An 18153-nucleotide genomic window follows, 5' to 3' on the forward strand; every position below is an offset into this window, starting at 1 on the left:
TTCATTCACGCTCCGATGTTTGGTGCAGCTGAAGAAGTGAAGGCCAGCAGATTGTCCTGCTGCCCTCCCACCCCCCTGCCGGCTTCTAACAAAAACATACTCAGTGTCTGAGTCAGTGTAGTTTCTTGCCAAAATGCACCAATGCAACCAGCAAACTGGTCCATCCCCCAAGAGAGCCATCACTGTGATCCTGTCAGACATAAACCTCCATATGTGAACCTCCAGCCTCCGTGGTGCTCACTCGTCACCTACATGGAGATAAGGGCACTCTAGAGCACGGGTCTCCAACGGGACTCCTAGAGAGCAGCTACACACAATAACCAGCACAGAAAACTTTCTAGTTCTTCCAGAATCTGCACCTAAAACCACCTGATTTAAAGGGGACCTATTATGCTCATTTTTCGGACCTTTGTATGGAGTTGTGGACTCCTAGAGAGCAGCTACACACAATAACCAGCACAGAAAACGTTCTAGTTTTTCCAGAAGCTGCACCTATTCAGCTGTATTTCTTTGGATTTGCGATCCCTGCAAAATGGTCTGTTTTAATGTATTCCACCCACGGCTTCCCTCCGGGCAGGCCCACTCCGTTGTGGGCGGACACCCCTGCAATTCAATTCAACATTCAGATTCATAATCACCTGACTTCATTCTCGACTTGATGGGGGAAAAAAGGTGAGATTGACTTAAACAGCAAGAGACCAGCGCGGAAGCACACAAGGAAGCAAAGCCTTGTGTTTCTCCGCCACGGCGGCTTTCAAGTTGAACATTCCAGGGCTGCAGTTAAGCTGCATTGAGACAGCAGTGCGAGTTTGAAGGTGAGGCCAATGGGGCCTTTGCAGCTACTTAATATATTCCAAGAAGATTTCCACCTCCAGTTGCCCCACATAATGGTTTCCATGGTGACAGATTCTTGGATCCGGGCTGCAGAAATCATCACATGGAAAAACGACCCCGACTTCCACCCACCGATGACACTTTTCAAAGGTGTCCTTATTCTATCCTGCTTTTGTCCTCTGCATGTCTGCTTTCCCATGGTCCATTGCAGCAGCGCCACATGTCCTCTACCTTTTTTCCCACAGACGCCATTCATCCTATAGCCATGACAACATTCGCATTTCTTATGCTTCAACAGTTTGGGTGAAAACAACATTCTTAATTGAGACCTACACGCATTTGTTGGGTGCACAAACACATGCACGCATGCAGCATTGCTGGGCAATTGCTCCTCCACATGAACATGCACATCATCATTTTGGGCTTTCTGGAACAAATTCATTGGATTGACATTATTTCTTACAGGGATTTGGTTAGAGTACGTTTTGGTTAGTCGGACTAAAAATGTATTTTTGAGAACGCCCCGCTCCTCAACCCCCTGAACCGCCACCTCAAAAGCCTCCTTCTAGCTTGACATTGACGTTCTGCTCTGATTTTTGATCAATATTTGCAATAAAATGTAATTATTATCCTGTTAGATTCACCCTTTTGAGAACGCCCCGCTCCTCCACCCCCTGAACCGCCACCTCAAAAGCCTCCTTCTAGCTTGACATTGACGTTCTGCTCTGATTTTGGATCAATATTTGCAATAAAATGTAATTATTATCCTGTTAGATTCACCCGTAGGACCCTCCCCTTTTCTCTTGAGCGCGTTGTTGCGTACTCACTCAGGAAAACACGGACCCTGCCTGGCATGAGGGAATATTATAATAATTTACCACGTGCATGAGTGCAGACACGCGTGAACGAGGGTGCTGTGGGTATGAAATTTGGAGTCAGTGATCACTGAATCATTTTGAGTGTTGATTCTGTTATGAATTGTCTGGTTAACCATTAAGAACAGTCATTCCATGACTCAGCTATGTTGTGTTGCCTCTTACATCAACTTTCTCCACCCTGGTGACCTTCAAGGGCAACCCCCCCACGCCCTCCCACGTCTCTTGGCTTTGTTTGATCACATGTGACTCCGCAAAAATCCCATTTCACAGCTCACCGTCTATCACATCCACAGCTTTTTTTTCTCCAAGATGGGGGAGACTTGCTGACCTGGCAGGCTGAACCTGACTTGGCTCGTTTTGCATGACTGCTGGACATTGGCTGGAAATGAAGGCAAAAAGACACCCTTGGCAGCCAATTCAATAAAGAAACCCAGCAGAGCCTCCTCCGCCAGAGTCCCTTGGTTCCAAATGTACCACCAAGAGTACACTTAAAAAACTGCAATCCAAGCACAATTTAAAAACGTGCAATCAAGGTCAACCAGGGAATTGAAAGGTTTACAAAGATGATTGCAAATAGAAGCATCAGTGCAAAATGAAATGTGTTATGTCAAACTAAACACATATTCTCTAATCCCTTGTTTCTGGCGATTCATTGGTTGATAAGTGAATTTCCACAAAGTAGGATTCCTTATTGATTCATGGAATATTAGGTAGAAGGTAGAGCATAGAAAACCTGCTTATGGCCTTCAAAATGTTTTTTAACTCATGTAATCCGATGCATGTTCAAATGAAATAAAACCATTACCATTACCATAACATTATTAGAGCCCTCCATACATGAGTAACACCCCTATAGTTACATTTACACTACAATTACCATGATACGCCAAACTATCTCAATTTCCGATTCCGATATCAACAATACCAGCATGTGTACCAATAATTATTGGTACTGATAATGATCGGACATCTTTACTTAATGTTAAAGTTTTTTATAGTAATACTCAGACTTTATTCTAATAGGTCTACATTATTCTTGTAAAATGACCATTTTTCTTGTCGTTTTGGGTAGATTTACTTGTTTAATTGTTTTTTTTAAACATTCAAACTACATTTATAGGGCAGAAAAGTGGAAAAAGCAGAATAGGTTGATGAGGTACTGAAACACTCTCACAATTGCAACCACGCTGATGGGAGCATCAAGCTCCTGTGCGCCATCTTTTAAATACACACAGAATCTGTATGGGTGTTCCGGGTAACTGAATGATTCCGAAAAGAGATGCAATAAATAGGACAATAAACACAAAGAATATGATCTCCTGCAACAGCTTAGCAGCAGCCATGTACTTCACTTCTACGGACTACCGTGAGAGACACATCATATCAGTTCTCTTCTTCGCTTCCTAAAAAAACCCTTCTAGCTGAACGAATGCACAAAATGGCAAGGTGTGACACGTGATACAGTAGAGCAAGGTTAAAAATAGCCTCCCGGTCGACTGATAGGGCACCGCTAGACACAGTCATTGGATCGGGAAGCCTCTGAGCTATTAGGATTTTATGTGGTCTGGAACCTGAGAACACAAAGAATCAAACATTCTCACGCACGTTGAAGCCAAGAGTGTCCTGTATTGGGCGAGCGTGGATACTAATAATAGCGATGACGCTACGACTGGAGTACCATTTCTGTTCTTTCAGCTGTAGTATCCTCACTGTGGTTTGATGTCACTGACAAACTGTGATGTCACGTTTCCAGATCGCTTTCTCATCTGTTATGATCCCTACATATGTGCTTTCACGCACCCGGTCATTGTGTATGCCAGGGGAGTCCAAAGTGTTGCCTAGGGGCCGTTTGCCATTACATTCATACATTTAGAACATTCTAAAAATAGAATTTTACAAGAAAACTAATAAAAAACAACAGTATTACAAGAATAAAGTCAAAATGTTAAGAGAAAATTGAGGAAAATAATCTCCTGGAAAAAGTATGAGAATATTATAAATAGAATAAATAGTAGAAAAAAGTTGGAATATTATGAGAAATGTTTGGAAAATTACATTGTGGAAAAGGTTATAATGTTACGAGCATGAAGTCAAAATATTATGGAAATAACATCAACATTTTAAGAAGAAAATTTACAAGAAGAACATTGAAACAGTTGGAAGTAGCAATTGAATATTTAATAATATTTTGAGGAAATAATGTGATTTTGGTATAAATAATGATATTCGGCTGCACGGCGGTCTAGTGGTTAGCGCGCAGGCATCCGTGAGGCTCTTTTGTTAATCGGCGCTAACTTTAGCAATCAAGCTAACCACCAACTACAGTCTTAAAAAGCATCATATTTACTTCCTTTCCTTGTTGATTTCTGTGTTTAATGAACCTTTGGCTCATCATTATGTTTGTGTAATATGAGTTACGCTACTTAATGATGTTGTTACATGTGCTGCTACCCTGTTGAAAGTGAGCATGTAAAGGCTAGCATAGCACGTCTGGCAGAAAACCTGATAGCCAACACTTGACTCAATGGATCGGATCTTTCAATCAGTTTGTCATTGTTTCCTTCCAATAAAAAGAAGCCTAAAATCAAGATACTATCTAGTTCAATTCCGAGTTGAGGATTGAGTTTTGTGTTCAATGTGAAGAATTTGTGGCGAGGGAAAAGCAACACACATCCATCCATCAAAGACATTCCAGGGTTATAATGGGAATAGTTTCTCCCACTCTGTGTCAGAAGTGCAAGCATCTTGCCTTAGGGTGAGATGAACAAAGGCCTCTTTCATTGCCTCCACCAGCCTGGAGATGCAGAGAGGTGCATCATGGGAAGCCAACTGGCAGACATACAAGTGGAGTTCAACATGCAGGACAGCTTTCATACAAATTCACTCGGCTCCCTGAAAAAGATCCGGTTCTTTCGGCTCCCAAGCGGCTCCTCTGATTTTTTGTTGTTGTTGGTGGTGCTCCAAATACTGTACATATAACGCATTTGGAATGTAAAAATACAATTATACCAATGTGTACTATTCATACGATTCTTATTTATAGGGACAGATCGTTCATGAACTACCCATCACTAGATTACAAGATATGTGGAATAACCACAATGCTGCCAACTAGTGTCTCATATCCATTCATTCATCATTTAATGAGTACTAGTGTTTGATATCATGTTTTCATGAATTGATACCACAGCTTCAGATATCATTTATTACAAAAATGTGTTTTGGAATGTATTATTGTTTAATGAGTACCAGCGTGTCTGACATCATTAATTCTTCAATTGATTTATATATTATTTAATGAATTGCACATGGGCTGATATCATTTATTCCTGAATTAATTCATTTCACATTTAATGAATACCATAGTGTCTGATATCATTTATTCCTAAATTCATGTACGTATTTTTAAAAAATAAATACCAGAGTGTGATTTATCCTTTAACTTCCTGGTGTAAAATATGTATGTGAATTCCATATGATACATTCTACACGTATTTGGTCACATGGGAGGGAGGGGCTTTCTTTGTAATTGTTTTTATTTTTAATTATGGTAATTGTTTTTAATTCTGTAAAGCACTTTGTGTTGTATGTCTTTGCAGGAAAAGTGCTCTACAAATAAAGTTGATTTGATTTGATTACATAGTGTCTAGATGTCTATGATTTGGAGTACCGTGTGTACCAATGTGTTCATCACCGACCCTCTCCTAGACCCCCTGCAGTTTGCCTACAGAGCCAACAGGTCTGTAGACGATGCAGTCAACTTGGCCCTCCACTACATCCTCCAGCACCTGGACTCCGCAGGAACCTACGCTAGGATCCTGTTCGTGGACTTCAGCTCTGCATTCAACACCATCCTCCCATCTCTGCTCCAGGAGAAGCTCTCCCAGCTGAGCGTGCCTGATTCCACCTGCAGGTGGATTACAGACTTCCTGTCTGACAGGAAACAGTGTGTGAAGCTGGGAAAACACTTCTCCGATACAAGAACCATCAGCACCGGATCCCCCCAGGGCTGCGTTCTTTCTCCTCTGCTCTTCTCCCTGTACACGAACAGTTGTACCTCCAGTCACCAGTCTGTCAAGCTCCTGAAGTTTGCGGACGACACCACCCTCATCGGACTCATCTCTGACGGTGACGAGTCCGCCTACAGGTGGGAGGTTGACCATCTGGCGACTTGGTGCAACCTGAACAACCTGGAACTCAACGCCCTAAAAACAGTGGAGATGGTTGTGGACAACAGAAAGAAATCAGCCTCTCCTGTCCCCATCACCCTCTGTGACTCCACAATTGACATTGTGGAGTCCTCCCGCTTCCTGGGTACCATCATCTCCCAGGACCTCAAGTGGGAGCCGAACATCAGCTCCCTCATCAAGAAGGCTCAGCAGAGGATGTACTTCCTACGGCAGCTGAAGAAATTCAGCCTGCCAAAGACAATGATGGTGCACTTCTACACCTCCATCATTGAGTCCATCCTCACCTCCTCCATCACCATCTGGTACGCTGCTGCCACTGCTAAGGACAAAGGCAGGCTGCAGCGTGTCATTCGGTCTGCAGAGAAGGTGATTGGCTGCAATCTCCCGTCCCTCCAGGATCTGTACGCTTCCAGGACCCTGAGGCGTGCAGAAAGGATTGTGGCCGATCCCTCTCACCCCGGACATAGACTCTTCGAGACGCTCCCCTCTGGCAGGAGGCTGCGGTCCATCAGGACCAAAACCTCACGCCACAAGAACAGTTTCTTCCCGTCTGCTGTCAGCCTCATCAACAAGGCCCGGAACCCCACATGACACTCTGCACACCCCACCTCTGCCTCATCCTGCCACTTTGACACTTTGACACTTTCATTGTATACGTTACATTAACGCTCAGTTTGGACTCTTAGGAACAATCAGACTGCACTTCCGGAATAACAAACAAAAACAGACTGTGTACATATATTTATACTGTTATTCTGTATATTTTGTATTTTCATATTTTGTATTTCATATTTTGTATTCTCATTCTTTTTTAATAGATGTGTATGCACCTACTATACCAAAACAAATTCCTAGTATGTGTTTGATCATACATGGCAATAAACCTTTTCTGATTTCTGATTCTGATTCTGATCTGATTCTGATTGTGTACGTTTGTTCCCCAGTGACAAGAAGCCTTTGCCACAGTCAAATCCAAGTCCACAAAACCAACAGAAGATGCCTGCTATTTTCCAGGTACGATGATCACAAATCAGTTTTTCAAGAATCCAGGTGTCGTGTGCAAATTTGCTGAATAATTCGGACTTCTTTGCAGCACCGAGTGTGAGAGACAAGCAATGACATCCTGTTGAAAGGATCCTCCCAGCCAACACCCCTCCCTCCCAACAATGACCTCACCCCGGGCCGCTGACTGTTTCAAATGTAGACACAACATGGCTTTAGCTACGGTAGAGCCATCCTTGTCCATCTTAGCTCTTTTATACATTTCCGCATCATAATCAAAACTGCTGAATAGAAGTGTTAGAAATGTGGGATACAAAAACATAGCACACACAAAACACCATGATTCAGCATGTTTCTATCCGCCAACTAACCAGTACTACTTTCCTGCCCACAAAATGAAGTTTGAGGTAAGTCACCATTGATGCACTACACGCTGATGGGACACGTGTCTATCGGCTATGACTGTAGTAGCAGGATAAGTCACACATGCACATTGAGCAGCTCCGTGGATGCAAGTTGAAACAGAGCGTAGCAATTCCTCAGTGTCTTGCCAACATTGGAATAGTAGCGCTGCGCTAATCCAACACAAACATCTTGTTCTACTTGACAATGTTTTCATTTACAGGACAACATAACACTTTACACATGCCTCATTCTTCCTTGTTGTGCCTCCTCAACCTCCCTACATGCCCTCACCATCATTTTCTACTATTACAAAGCACATGCACATTATCCCGTTAGCGCATCGTGTTTTGTCTAATTCATGGAAGGAGACAGGATAAGCTACTAAAGAGTTTAGCCCTCAGTTCAAGAGGTGAATGTGCTTGAGGTGGGAGGAGCCGCTTGGGACTTCAGACGCGACAGTGATGATTTATGTGTCTTGATGATTGGACACTTAAAGACGTACGCTAACAATGTAATTTATTGGATAGCTTACTGGCAATTTGCCTCAGATAAGCAGAAAATAACAAAGGAGCAGTGGACTCTCATGGAAAATGTTTCTGGTGGAGTCGTGCGATCACACTACGAGTGGGTGCACAGAAGAAAAAGCAAGTGCAGTAGTAATAACAGGAGAAACATTAGAACTGAGGAGTGCTTCCCCTTGGTTTACAGCTTTGGGAGGACAGGCAGCTTAGCCGACTGAGACGTCATCACTCCTTTACACGTAAGCCTGAACTACGCTACAGCGGGGGTGTCCCGACCTTTTCCAGCCAAGGTCCCATAGCGAAACGTGGAAGGATGCAACTTTGCCACTTTGATGTTTTTTTAAAAGCAATACATGTAGGTATGCTAAGAGGTTATATATACGTATTTCAAGAAAGAAAGACTCTCATTTGTATCAACTTCCTTTGAGGTTTTTATTTTACGTTTATGAAATATGTAATAATAATTGGGGTACTTTTTTATTTTATTCCCAAAATATTTAGAATATTATAACTTTTTCCCAAATTAATTTTATGAAAATTATATATATATATATATATTTATTTTTTTTTTACTTTTTTCACTTTATATTTTTTCTTTATTCTTGTCAAACAGTTATTTTTGTTTTATTTTCCAACTCTTTCAGCTTTTTTCTTGTAATTTTTGGTCTCATAACTAGACTTTATTCCCATAATAATAACCTAATTTTCACAAAATGAACCCTTTTTGGTTTTTTGTTTCCCATAATATTACAACTTTTAAAAATCATTTTATTTTCTAAAATTACATTATTTTTCCTCATAATATTACGACATTTTTTCACAAAATGATGACTTTCTCATATTTTAATTTTAATATTTTTACTTTATTCTTGCATAATCATGTTCATTTTTTAGTTACATTTTTTTTCACATTGATGCGGGTTGTAAATAGTCCCAGAGCCACACTTTGGTCACCCCTGATGTTAAGACCCTTAGCTATATTGTGCTTGTGTTTGTTTTACACACAACCCGTTATGAATAGATAGCATTATATTACATACATTACTGCCGTGGTTTCAAACATACAGTAGTGTGAAAAAGTGTTTGCCCCCTTTCTCATGTCTTGTTGTTGTGCACAAACATGGCTGAAGAAAAAACAAATGAAGACTTTGGAGCGGCCTAGTCCAAGTCCTGACCTGAATCCTATTGAGATGCTGTGGCATGACCTTCAAAAGTCTTCATGCAGCAAAAGCCTCCATTGTGGCTGAATGACAACAATTCTGCAAAGATGAGTGGGACAAAATTCCTCCACAGCTGGAAGAGACTCATTGCAAGTTATTACAAACGCTTGATTGCAGTTGTTGCTGCTAAGGTTGGCCCAACCGGTTGTTATAATGCAAGGTTTCATTTAAAAGCTGTATTTTGTGTTCATTTGTTTGATGATTACAAACATTGAAGTGTGACGCATGCACACCGTCCATACTGCAAGTATACGTAGCATGATAGCGTGACGTACGTATAGACAGGAAACAGTGAGAAGAAGAGCGATCAGGGTGAAGAACAGAATCTTCTTCTAGCAGTGCTGTTTGTTGAGCAGCTCACGCTGGCAGCAGTCCAGCCTCACATAGCTTTGTGCTGACATAACCCACGCATGACAACATGCTTTTTTCATACTTCCTCATGCTTCCCATTTGTAAATGCAGACACCAAAGTCATTCACGTAACTAATTATTAGCACATAAATATTCAACTAGTTCCTGACTCATGTCGGGAATACCAGCGCTCCGTGTTCAATATGCTGACGCAGGGTGTTGAGAAAAAAAGGAGGAATCCTCTTACAGTCTGCAGGGTTTCAAAGCCTGGCAACTCTGACGGACTTGTTTTAGTGGACACCCCCCACACCACGCCCTCGCAGCTTTGTTCCTAAACCCCAACTTCAAAACGGAACACTATAAATCAGGGGTGTCCAAAGTGCAGCACGGGGGTCATTTGCAGCCTTTTATTCACCTGCAGAACGGTCGCGGGGTGCTGGAGCCTATCCCAGCTGTCTTCGGGCGAGAGGCGGGGTACACCCAGCCAATGACAGGGCACATATAGACAAACAACCATTCACACTCACATTCATACCTATGGACAATTTGGAGTGGCCAATTAACCTAGCATGTTTTTGGAATGTGGGAGAAAACCGGAGTACCCGGAGAAAACCCACGCATGCACGGGGAGAACATGCACACTCCACACAGAGATGGCCGAGGGTGGAATTGAAACCTGGTCTCCTAGCTGTGAGGTCTGTGCGCTAACCACTCATCCGCCGTGCCGCCTGATAGCTGGAACAACAGGCTTTTATATTGAAGGTTGGAATGAGCTCTCAACAGACACAACTCCTCACCCTTCAACCCCCCCAGCACCGGAACACATTTACAGCAACACACAGGAGTTTTATTTATGTCTTATTTTATATTATTTTTTTATATTATATAATATATAATTATATAATATATATAATATATGTCAGCTATATTGAGTAATTGGAGTGTAACGGTGACTATAGGAGTGTTATATCATGTCTAGAGGGCTCTAATAATGTAGAAAAACATATTTAGAAGGTCGTTAAGAGGTTTTTATGATCTTCTTTCTGGGCGTCGGGGTGGGAGTGAGATTAGTTATTAATCACAAAGCCTGTAATTAATTTGATCAGTCCAAAAAAAGAAAAATGCATGCAATAAAAGGTCTGCAAGGTAGGATGCCTCCAGGAATGAATGTGTTTACAATGACTCAATGTGTTTGAGTTCTACTACTACAACTACTACTACTACTACTACTACTACTACTACAGAATTTGGGTGCATTTATGGCATGGCATCAGAAAGAGAGAAAAGAAGTGAAAAATACACATACCCTCTATTTGTGTCATGGAAATATATTATTTATCAATAACTTCTTTCAATGGTTTATTATCAACTTCACTCTTCCACACTGTGGTGCATTCAATGACCGTCAAAAGTAGGACAAGTTCACGGTAGCAGTGAAAGAAAAACAACCACTTTGTGTGCTTTCTAGCAAGACAAGGCATCGTGTAAAGGATATAGTAGTACAATGTAAACACATGTACTACATTGTATAATACATTATAGTAGTAGTGGGAAGTCACGTGGACGGAGGGCATAGTGAGACCAGCATAAGTGTGATGCAATAAGTGTGCAATCATTGCGGTCATTTTATGCTATTGAAAAAAGTGGCATTCGAGCTCCGATTACCCCCCCCCCCCCTCAAACGCAACCCCAACACACGCACGCGCGTAAACACACAATAAAATGGAGGGTATCGTGCACGAGAAAAACAGCGTGGGCTACTGTAAGGAACAAAGAACTCCTTCCGCCATGTAAAGTGATGACGAACGACAACGTCTGCCAAAGCACACAGGACACTTCTAGGAGCACACCACACCTCCACGCTGGGGTCCATCGTGGGGGAAAAGGCGCTGGAAGATGGAGGCTGATGCAGCATCCGGCGCGGACACACAAAAGACACACAAAGAGCGTGGAAATGCTGTATCACTGCACCAACGGACGCAGGCGCATCCAAGCATGCGACGTCCGAGGAAGCCAAGCGGCGGAACAGCACAAGCAAAACAGCCAACGCAAATACAACCCCTGCAGAGCCGTTCTTTCTTCAAGGCAAATACAGCACAATAAATACTGCTAAACTACAGTAGCAGTAGTACTTATAGTTGATCGCTATTTTAACAATACAACTGCAAGTGTACACGGTGTCCCTAGATATCTAATACACTGTACACACATATATTCACATAAAAGTTACATTTCATTCATGAAATTCACACATTAAAATGTCATATTTTAAGAAAATAATTCTAAAAATGAGAAACTGTAACAAATAAATACAAAACATTTTTTATGATTTAATATTGAATAATATACACATATTTTACACAGTTACATTTAATTCATTCATACATAAACACAATAATGACAATTAAATGTTTAATATTAAATAGAATTATTATATAAAAATATTACAATTACTAGAGTAAATAAACAAGAATTTATTACATTATATTATACATATATTATATGATTTAATATTTCAGAATATACACATATTTTATATAGTTGCATTTAATTAATTCATACATAAACACAATAATAATAATAATATTAAATATAATAATTATACAAAAATAATACAATTACTAGAGTCAATAAACAACAATTTATTATAGTATACATATATTAAATAGTAATTCTATTTATTTGTATTTATAATAGTATATATTATGATTTAATATTTAATAATATACACATATTTGATATAGTTTCATTTAATTAATTCATACATAAACACAATAATGACAATTAAATGTTTAATATTAAATAGAATTATTATATAAAAATATTACAATTACTAGAGTAAATAAAGAAGAATTTTTATATATATATTAAATAGTAATCATATTTATTTGTATTTATAATAGCATATATATATTATATTTTACTGCTATTTATTTTAAAAAGCAAACAAAAACTGCACTATAATGAACATAATTTATTTAAAATATATAATTTTTAGATAATTAATATATTTTTTTAATAACTGTACATTTTTGCAACATTCCCTGTTTAGGGTCAGCGTGTATTTTGAGATTGAAGATGAGTCATCGCAGTAGTACACGGAGTTGACACGAATTGTAATATCGTAGCTCGGTGAATGAAACGCTATGGAGTCGTTGATGCCGTGACTGTGGAATAAACAACGCGTGTTTGCATGAACGCGGGGACAGCAGCTCAGTCAAAACCCCAACAGGATGTGGTTGAGTTTTGTTTCACCGTTCAACCAGCGTTCACACCCCGACACGTTCGAGCCTTCCACGTTAGCTGCCAACATCCACACACAGCGTATCGACACGTCTTCGACAGATCCCACTCGTAGTTTGCAGTCCCAAGACATGCTAGCAACCAGCAGCCCGAGTGCAAGAAAGGAAAAGTGCACGCCTGCTCACCTTTTGCTGCTTTCGTGCTCGATCCGGCGCGTAAGTTCTTTCACATGGTGATCGCTTTACCCTCCCGTCGCCCGGCTGACTCGTTCTCCTCCGGGTTGGAACAACACGTCCGTGATTGTGCGGTGTGTTGCTGCTACGATTCCGTGTGAGGCGACCGTGCACGGCGTGCTGCTGTTTGTTACACTTGACTGGAACGCCTACATTGTTGACAGTAGTCCGCTGACGTCACCCCGTCCGCTCATTCACAACATGGCCAGCCCGCCGCACCTTGGCGTCGCTGCCGTTCGCCAGCACGGGAGTACCCCCCTTCCGTGTGCGCAGCTCAACGTGGAGAATCGCTCTACTACGTGACTACGTTACTACGTTACGTACGGACAGACCCCGCCCCTATAGCGCGCACACGGCAGCAGTGGCACACTATACACGCTATACACACTATGCACACTATGCACACTATGCACACTATGCACACTATGCACACTATGCACACTATGCACACTATGCACACTATGCACACTATGCACACTATGCACACTATGCACACTATGCACACTATACACTAGTAAAGCAATCTGACATGTTTGATTGGATAGCAACCTTACACATTTTATATCAATCTTTCATATTTTATTCTTAAACACATCTTAGACATTTCATTGTATACAGTGTTTGATATTTTACTACACAGTTTATACAATATTATATATCAAGCTTAGATCAATAGTATATATTATGTCATCAATCTGTGATATTTTTAATAATATGGTATTAAATAATTGATTATATTTGACCTAAATAGTGTATATTATTGTACATCAAGCATGGCTATCTGCTCAGGGCCACCCTGAGCAGCAACAACTGCAATCAAGCGTTTGTGATAACTTGCAATGAGTTGCTTACAGCGCTGTGGAGGAATTTTGTCCCACTCATCTTTGCAGAATTGTTGTCATTCAGCCACAAGAAGCGCCTTTTAAAGGTCCTAACACAGCATCTCAATGGGATTCAGGTCAGGACTTGGACTAGGCCACTCCAAAGTGCACTTGCTGGTGTGTTATGGATCGTTGTCCTGCTGCAGTTTCAGCTTGAGGTCACCAACAGATGGACGGATATTCTCCTTCAGGATTCTTTTGGTAGACGGTAGAATTCATGGTTCCATTTATCCATTTATCCTGGTCCTGAAGCAGTAAAACAGCCCCAGACCATCACACTACCACCACCATATTTTACTGGAATGCAGATGTAATGCAAGAAGATGCAAGAAGTTCAACTTTTGACTTTTTTCAAAATTGACATGAGACTTAATGTTTTTTTTTTGTTCAGCAGTGGTTTCGGTCTTGGAACTCTTCCATGCAGGCTGATGCATGTTCAAATGAAATAAAACCATTACCATTACCATTACCATTACCATTACCATTACCATTACCATTACCATTACAACTGGAAGCACACCATATTGTACGCTACCTGACAAATGTATGCAAGATTCATAAAGTCATCCATTTTGACGCTACCCCAACTTCCACTATATCATTTTGCTCAGGTACACAGTATGGAAGTAGAGAAGCGTCAAGTAGTGATCTTTTGAGTTCAGCCAATGACATCATCCAGCATCTTCATGAAGGCATTCACATTGATTCTCGGAGAAAGCCTCAGGGAAGATCATGGTGGTGTTTCAAAATCAGGCCTGGATTGCCTTGAAGTTGTGACCTCTTTGTCTCAGTGCTTTGCTTTCACAGTCAGCAGCTTGATGGCCATGCGCTCAATGCATGAGGAGAATTCAATTAGAGGAGTGTAGACTGTCTGCACACACACACACACACACACACACACAGATGGATACAGAGTGTGCACTGGCATTCTTGCACTCAATGACCTCTTCCTGAGGCTTTGACAGAGCACTGACTGAGGGGTGGATGAGAAAAAAGAAGGGGCGGTGTGGGGTGGGGGGGGGGGGGGTGCATGGATTGATGATGAGGAGTGTGGGGGTCGTGGCAGTGAATGAATCGACATAGTGATGACTTTGGCCTAACCACACAGCGAGTTCTTACTTCAGGAAGTTCAAGTGAGTCTAATAAAAGCAGCGTGTGAAATGAAACCCGCAGACAAAGAGAAAGTTTGATTCTCATCTCTTTATCTTCAGGACAAGGCAAGGCAGATAACTGGACAACAACCACCAAGGATAAAGGTTTGACTGTAGGGATGCTGGTGCTGGACTCCTATTTCTCTGACATCTGCTGAGTCAACTTGCAAAGAGCTCCATTATGGTGTCATGTGACCATGTCACATTCTCCCAAGCCTTGTGTGAGTCATTCAGGTGTTGATTGTCAAGGTTCTAACGGGTCTGTACATGTGTCTGGTGGAACTGCAGGATCTCAGTCCATTACAGCAGAGTGTCTTACTCGTGCTTTTTTGCTGACTGTGCTCCCAACATCATCCTTACCCACCAGGTGAAGGAAATGGTAATGGTAATGGTTTTATTTCATTTGAACATGCATCAGATTACAAAATTGAGTGCATCCCATAATCAGTTCCCAGTTCCACATGTCCAAAAGGAGTAGGAAGAAGCAAAGCTTATTAAATCCTACCCCTCCATCTGGTACTTTTAAAATCGGTAACTGTTACATTTGTTCACCTCCTGCTTTCCATAATAAAGTTTAAGGTTTTTTTTGTTTTGTTTTTTTAACAATGTACCTCGTAACGAAGTAGGAGGTGATATGAGCATCCAATGACATAATGGGTACCATAGTAAGTGTCAATATAGTTCGACAGAACAAAATCCACAACTAACATCATAACATTTTGCACTATTTCAATCTATTTAGCGTCAATTTGTGGGACAATAAGCTTTTCAAAACACACCTACATTTTTGGTAAGTTAGTCTTAAAAGTAATGTTCAAATCCCGCCTCATCTCGTTCTCGTGGAACCAATCCCAAATCTGATGCCATGCTGCCTGCACACTGTGAAGACGAGAAGGAACACAGTACGAGCTGGGATGTTGGTACACAATGTTCAGTTTCTATCAAATGTCAGAGTAACAGCAATGTTCGCTTCAGTTTGGTGTGAAGAGAATTGGCTCACACGATCCTACATCTGCTCCATGCTCAATGACTCATAGGAAAAATGTTCCAAGCTAATCCACGGCCTGAAAGACGCAGAGATCAGTATGAGGGACACATTGCTGAAAGAGTCGGGATGACTCATTTCCTAGTCATTCATCTGAAGTTGTGGTCTTTGACATGGCAGCATCAGCTAAAAAAGACTTTCTATGAATGTGCAGACCAAGGCCAACAGCAAGTCCAGGCGAGGACACAAAGATGTAAATGTTGCCTTGGCGGTCGTCATGACCCTAAGCCAAATGCCTTTGATTACACCAATTACCGCCAGCCTGACGGTGCCCCCGGGATCAGTTTAACCGCCATTCATAACTATGGCTGTCAAAAGCTGCCTGTCAGGCTCAGGTTACCCTCATTATGGCCATCATTCCTTCAGAGATATGAACGCAAAGTCAATGCGAACATGCAAACTCCACACAGAGTGTGGGATTGAACTCGGGTCTCCTAGCTGTGAGGTCTGCGCGCTAACCACTCGACCACCGTGCAGCCCGTTTTCTATGCTCTAACTACAAAAATATTCAATTTCTGAAAACGATAGTACACTTTTACACCTCCGTCCTTGAGTCCATCCTCACCTCCTCCATCACCATCTGGTTCACTGCAGCTTCTGCCAAAGACAAGGCCAGATTGCAGTGTGTCATCCGTGCCACAGAGAAGGTGACGGGCTGCAATCTGCCTTCCATCCAGGACCTGTACGCCTCCAGGACTCTCAAAGTGTCCAAGCACTCCCTCTCAGGACCGGGACCTCAAGCCACAAGAACAGTTGCCACCACCCTCGTGAACAAGGCCCAGGATGCCCACCAACCAATGAACCGTGACAAATGAGGGGTTACTGTATTGAGTTGAGTGAGGTGTCAGTCAAAGAGTTGTTTTGCACATTTACAAATCCAAGGACAAAACCAGCAGGGCTGCTGCAACAGCAAGGGAGTAAAGTAAAAGCCAACTCCTGCTGTCTCACTTTGGGCTGACTGCTGTCCCTCCTCTGCCGGCAGTGAGTAAATTTAGATCTGTGTCAGACTCTCGCTGCAGTAAACAGGCTTACAGTCTGGCTCTTTAGCCTGTTTACATGGCAAACAGAGTTGGGCCCGGCTACTCCCAACTAAGCTGCTTGTTCCGGAATCTACAGGTGAAATCCTTTTAGAGTCGCCGAATCATCGTGTGACAGCTCCTGTCTGTCGAGCTGAAGGCGAGCGGAGTAAACAAACAGGAGGGAATACTGCGGGATGAGTCATCGGTGCTGAGAGCCGTGCATGCCTGAGTCTGCTGCACATCCGCTCCCCTGAAGCTGCTCGTCACCACAGGCAGACTTCAGCAATTACCCTCTCGCCTACACCCTCGGTCACATGGGCCGTAATAACAGTCTTAGTCTGGTGCTCAGAGCCCAGCGAAGGCTGGATGGAGAAGCTGTAGATACTCTAGAGGTGCCTGGATAGAAGAAGTCATCAAAATGTATTAATAATATACAATTATTATTTGTATCATACTGTCCTTGCAACACGGGGCCGTGCATTACTGCGCTGTAACCTGACGTGATGGTCATGGATGAACGGCAAAACAGAATCATTCAAAATTGCTCTCTGGTTCTACCATATCTTACTTATTGTGTTTGGAAATATGGGCTAATAACTATAAAAGCAATCTTCACTCACTAAATGTTGATAAACTGATAATATTCATTTGTTTATCTGTACTGTACAGACTGAACTTAACAATGAAACAAGGAAAAGCAACAAAATGGAGAGCTTACAAGCATATTCAAGAGTCAAATTGCATGTTGAGTACTCTAAATTTGTACATGTTGGCAGGGCTGCATTGAAATGAAAGCCTCTTGTGCCTCCCCGACAGTTCCCTGCCCCCCCCCCTTCCCCCCACCCACACTGATTTAGACCAAACTGAGGAAAAGCCAGGAAGCAGAACTGGAGGTAGCAGAGATGAGGGTGCTGAGGTTCTCATTGGGAGTGACCAGGATGGATAGGATCAGGAAGGAGTACATCAGAGGGACATTACATGTTAGAGGCCTTGGAGATAAAGTCATTTATGGGCCAGACTGAGATGGTTGGGACATGTCCAAAGGAGAGATAGTCAATATATTGGTAGAAGGATGCCGCCAGGTAGGAGGCGCAGAGGAAGACCAAAGAGGAGGTTTATGGATGTGGTGAAGGGAGACAGATGCAGAAGACAGGGTTGGATGGAGGAGATTGGTTTGCTG

The 18153-nt window shown here is 42.0% G+C and overlaps 1 protein-coding gene across 1 annotated transcript in view; it reads right to left on the minus strand.

Annotated features, from left to right (window-relative positions):
• bach2b (BTB and CNC homology 1, basic leucine zipper transcription factor 2b) overlaps positions 1–13120 on the minus strand; it is a 30885-nt gene extending 17765 nt beyond the window's left edge. The window contains exon 1 of the mRNA XM_058080118.1: positions 12830–13120. The gene's annotated coding sequence lies outside the window, so the exon portion shown is untranslated. The remainder of the gene's footprint in view (positions 1–12829) is intronic.
• Between the last annotated feature and the right edge of the window lie 5033 nt (positions 13121–18153).

Source organism: Doryrhamphus excisus, chromosome 1, assembly GCF_030265055.1.
Source record: "Doryrhamphus excisus isolate RoL2022-K1 chromosome 1, RoL_Dexc_1.0, whole genome shotgun sequence".
NCBI classification, from domain to species: domain Eukaryota; kingdom Metazoa; phylum Chordata; class Actinopteri; order Syngnathiformes; family Syngnathidae; genus Doryrhamphus; species Doryrhamphus excisus.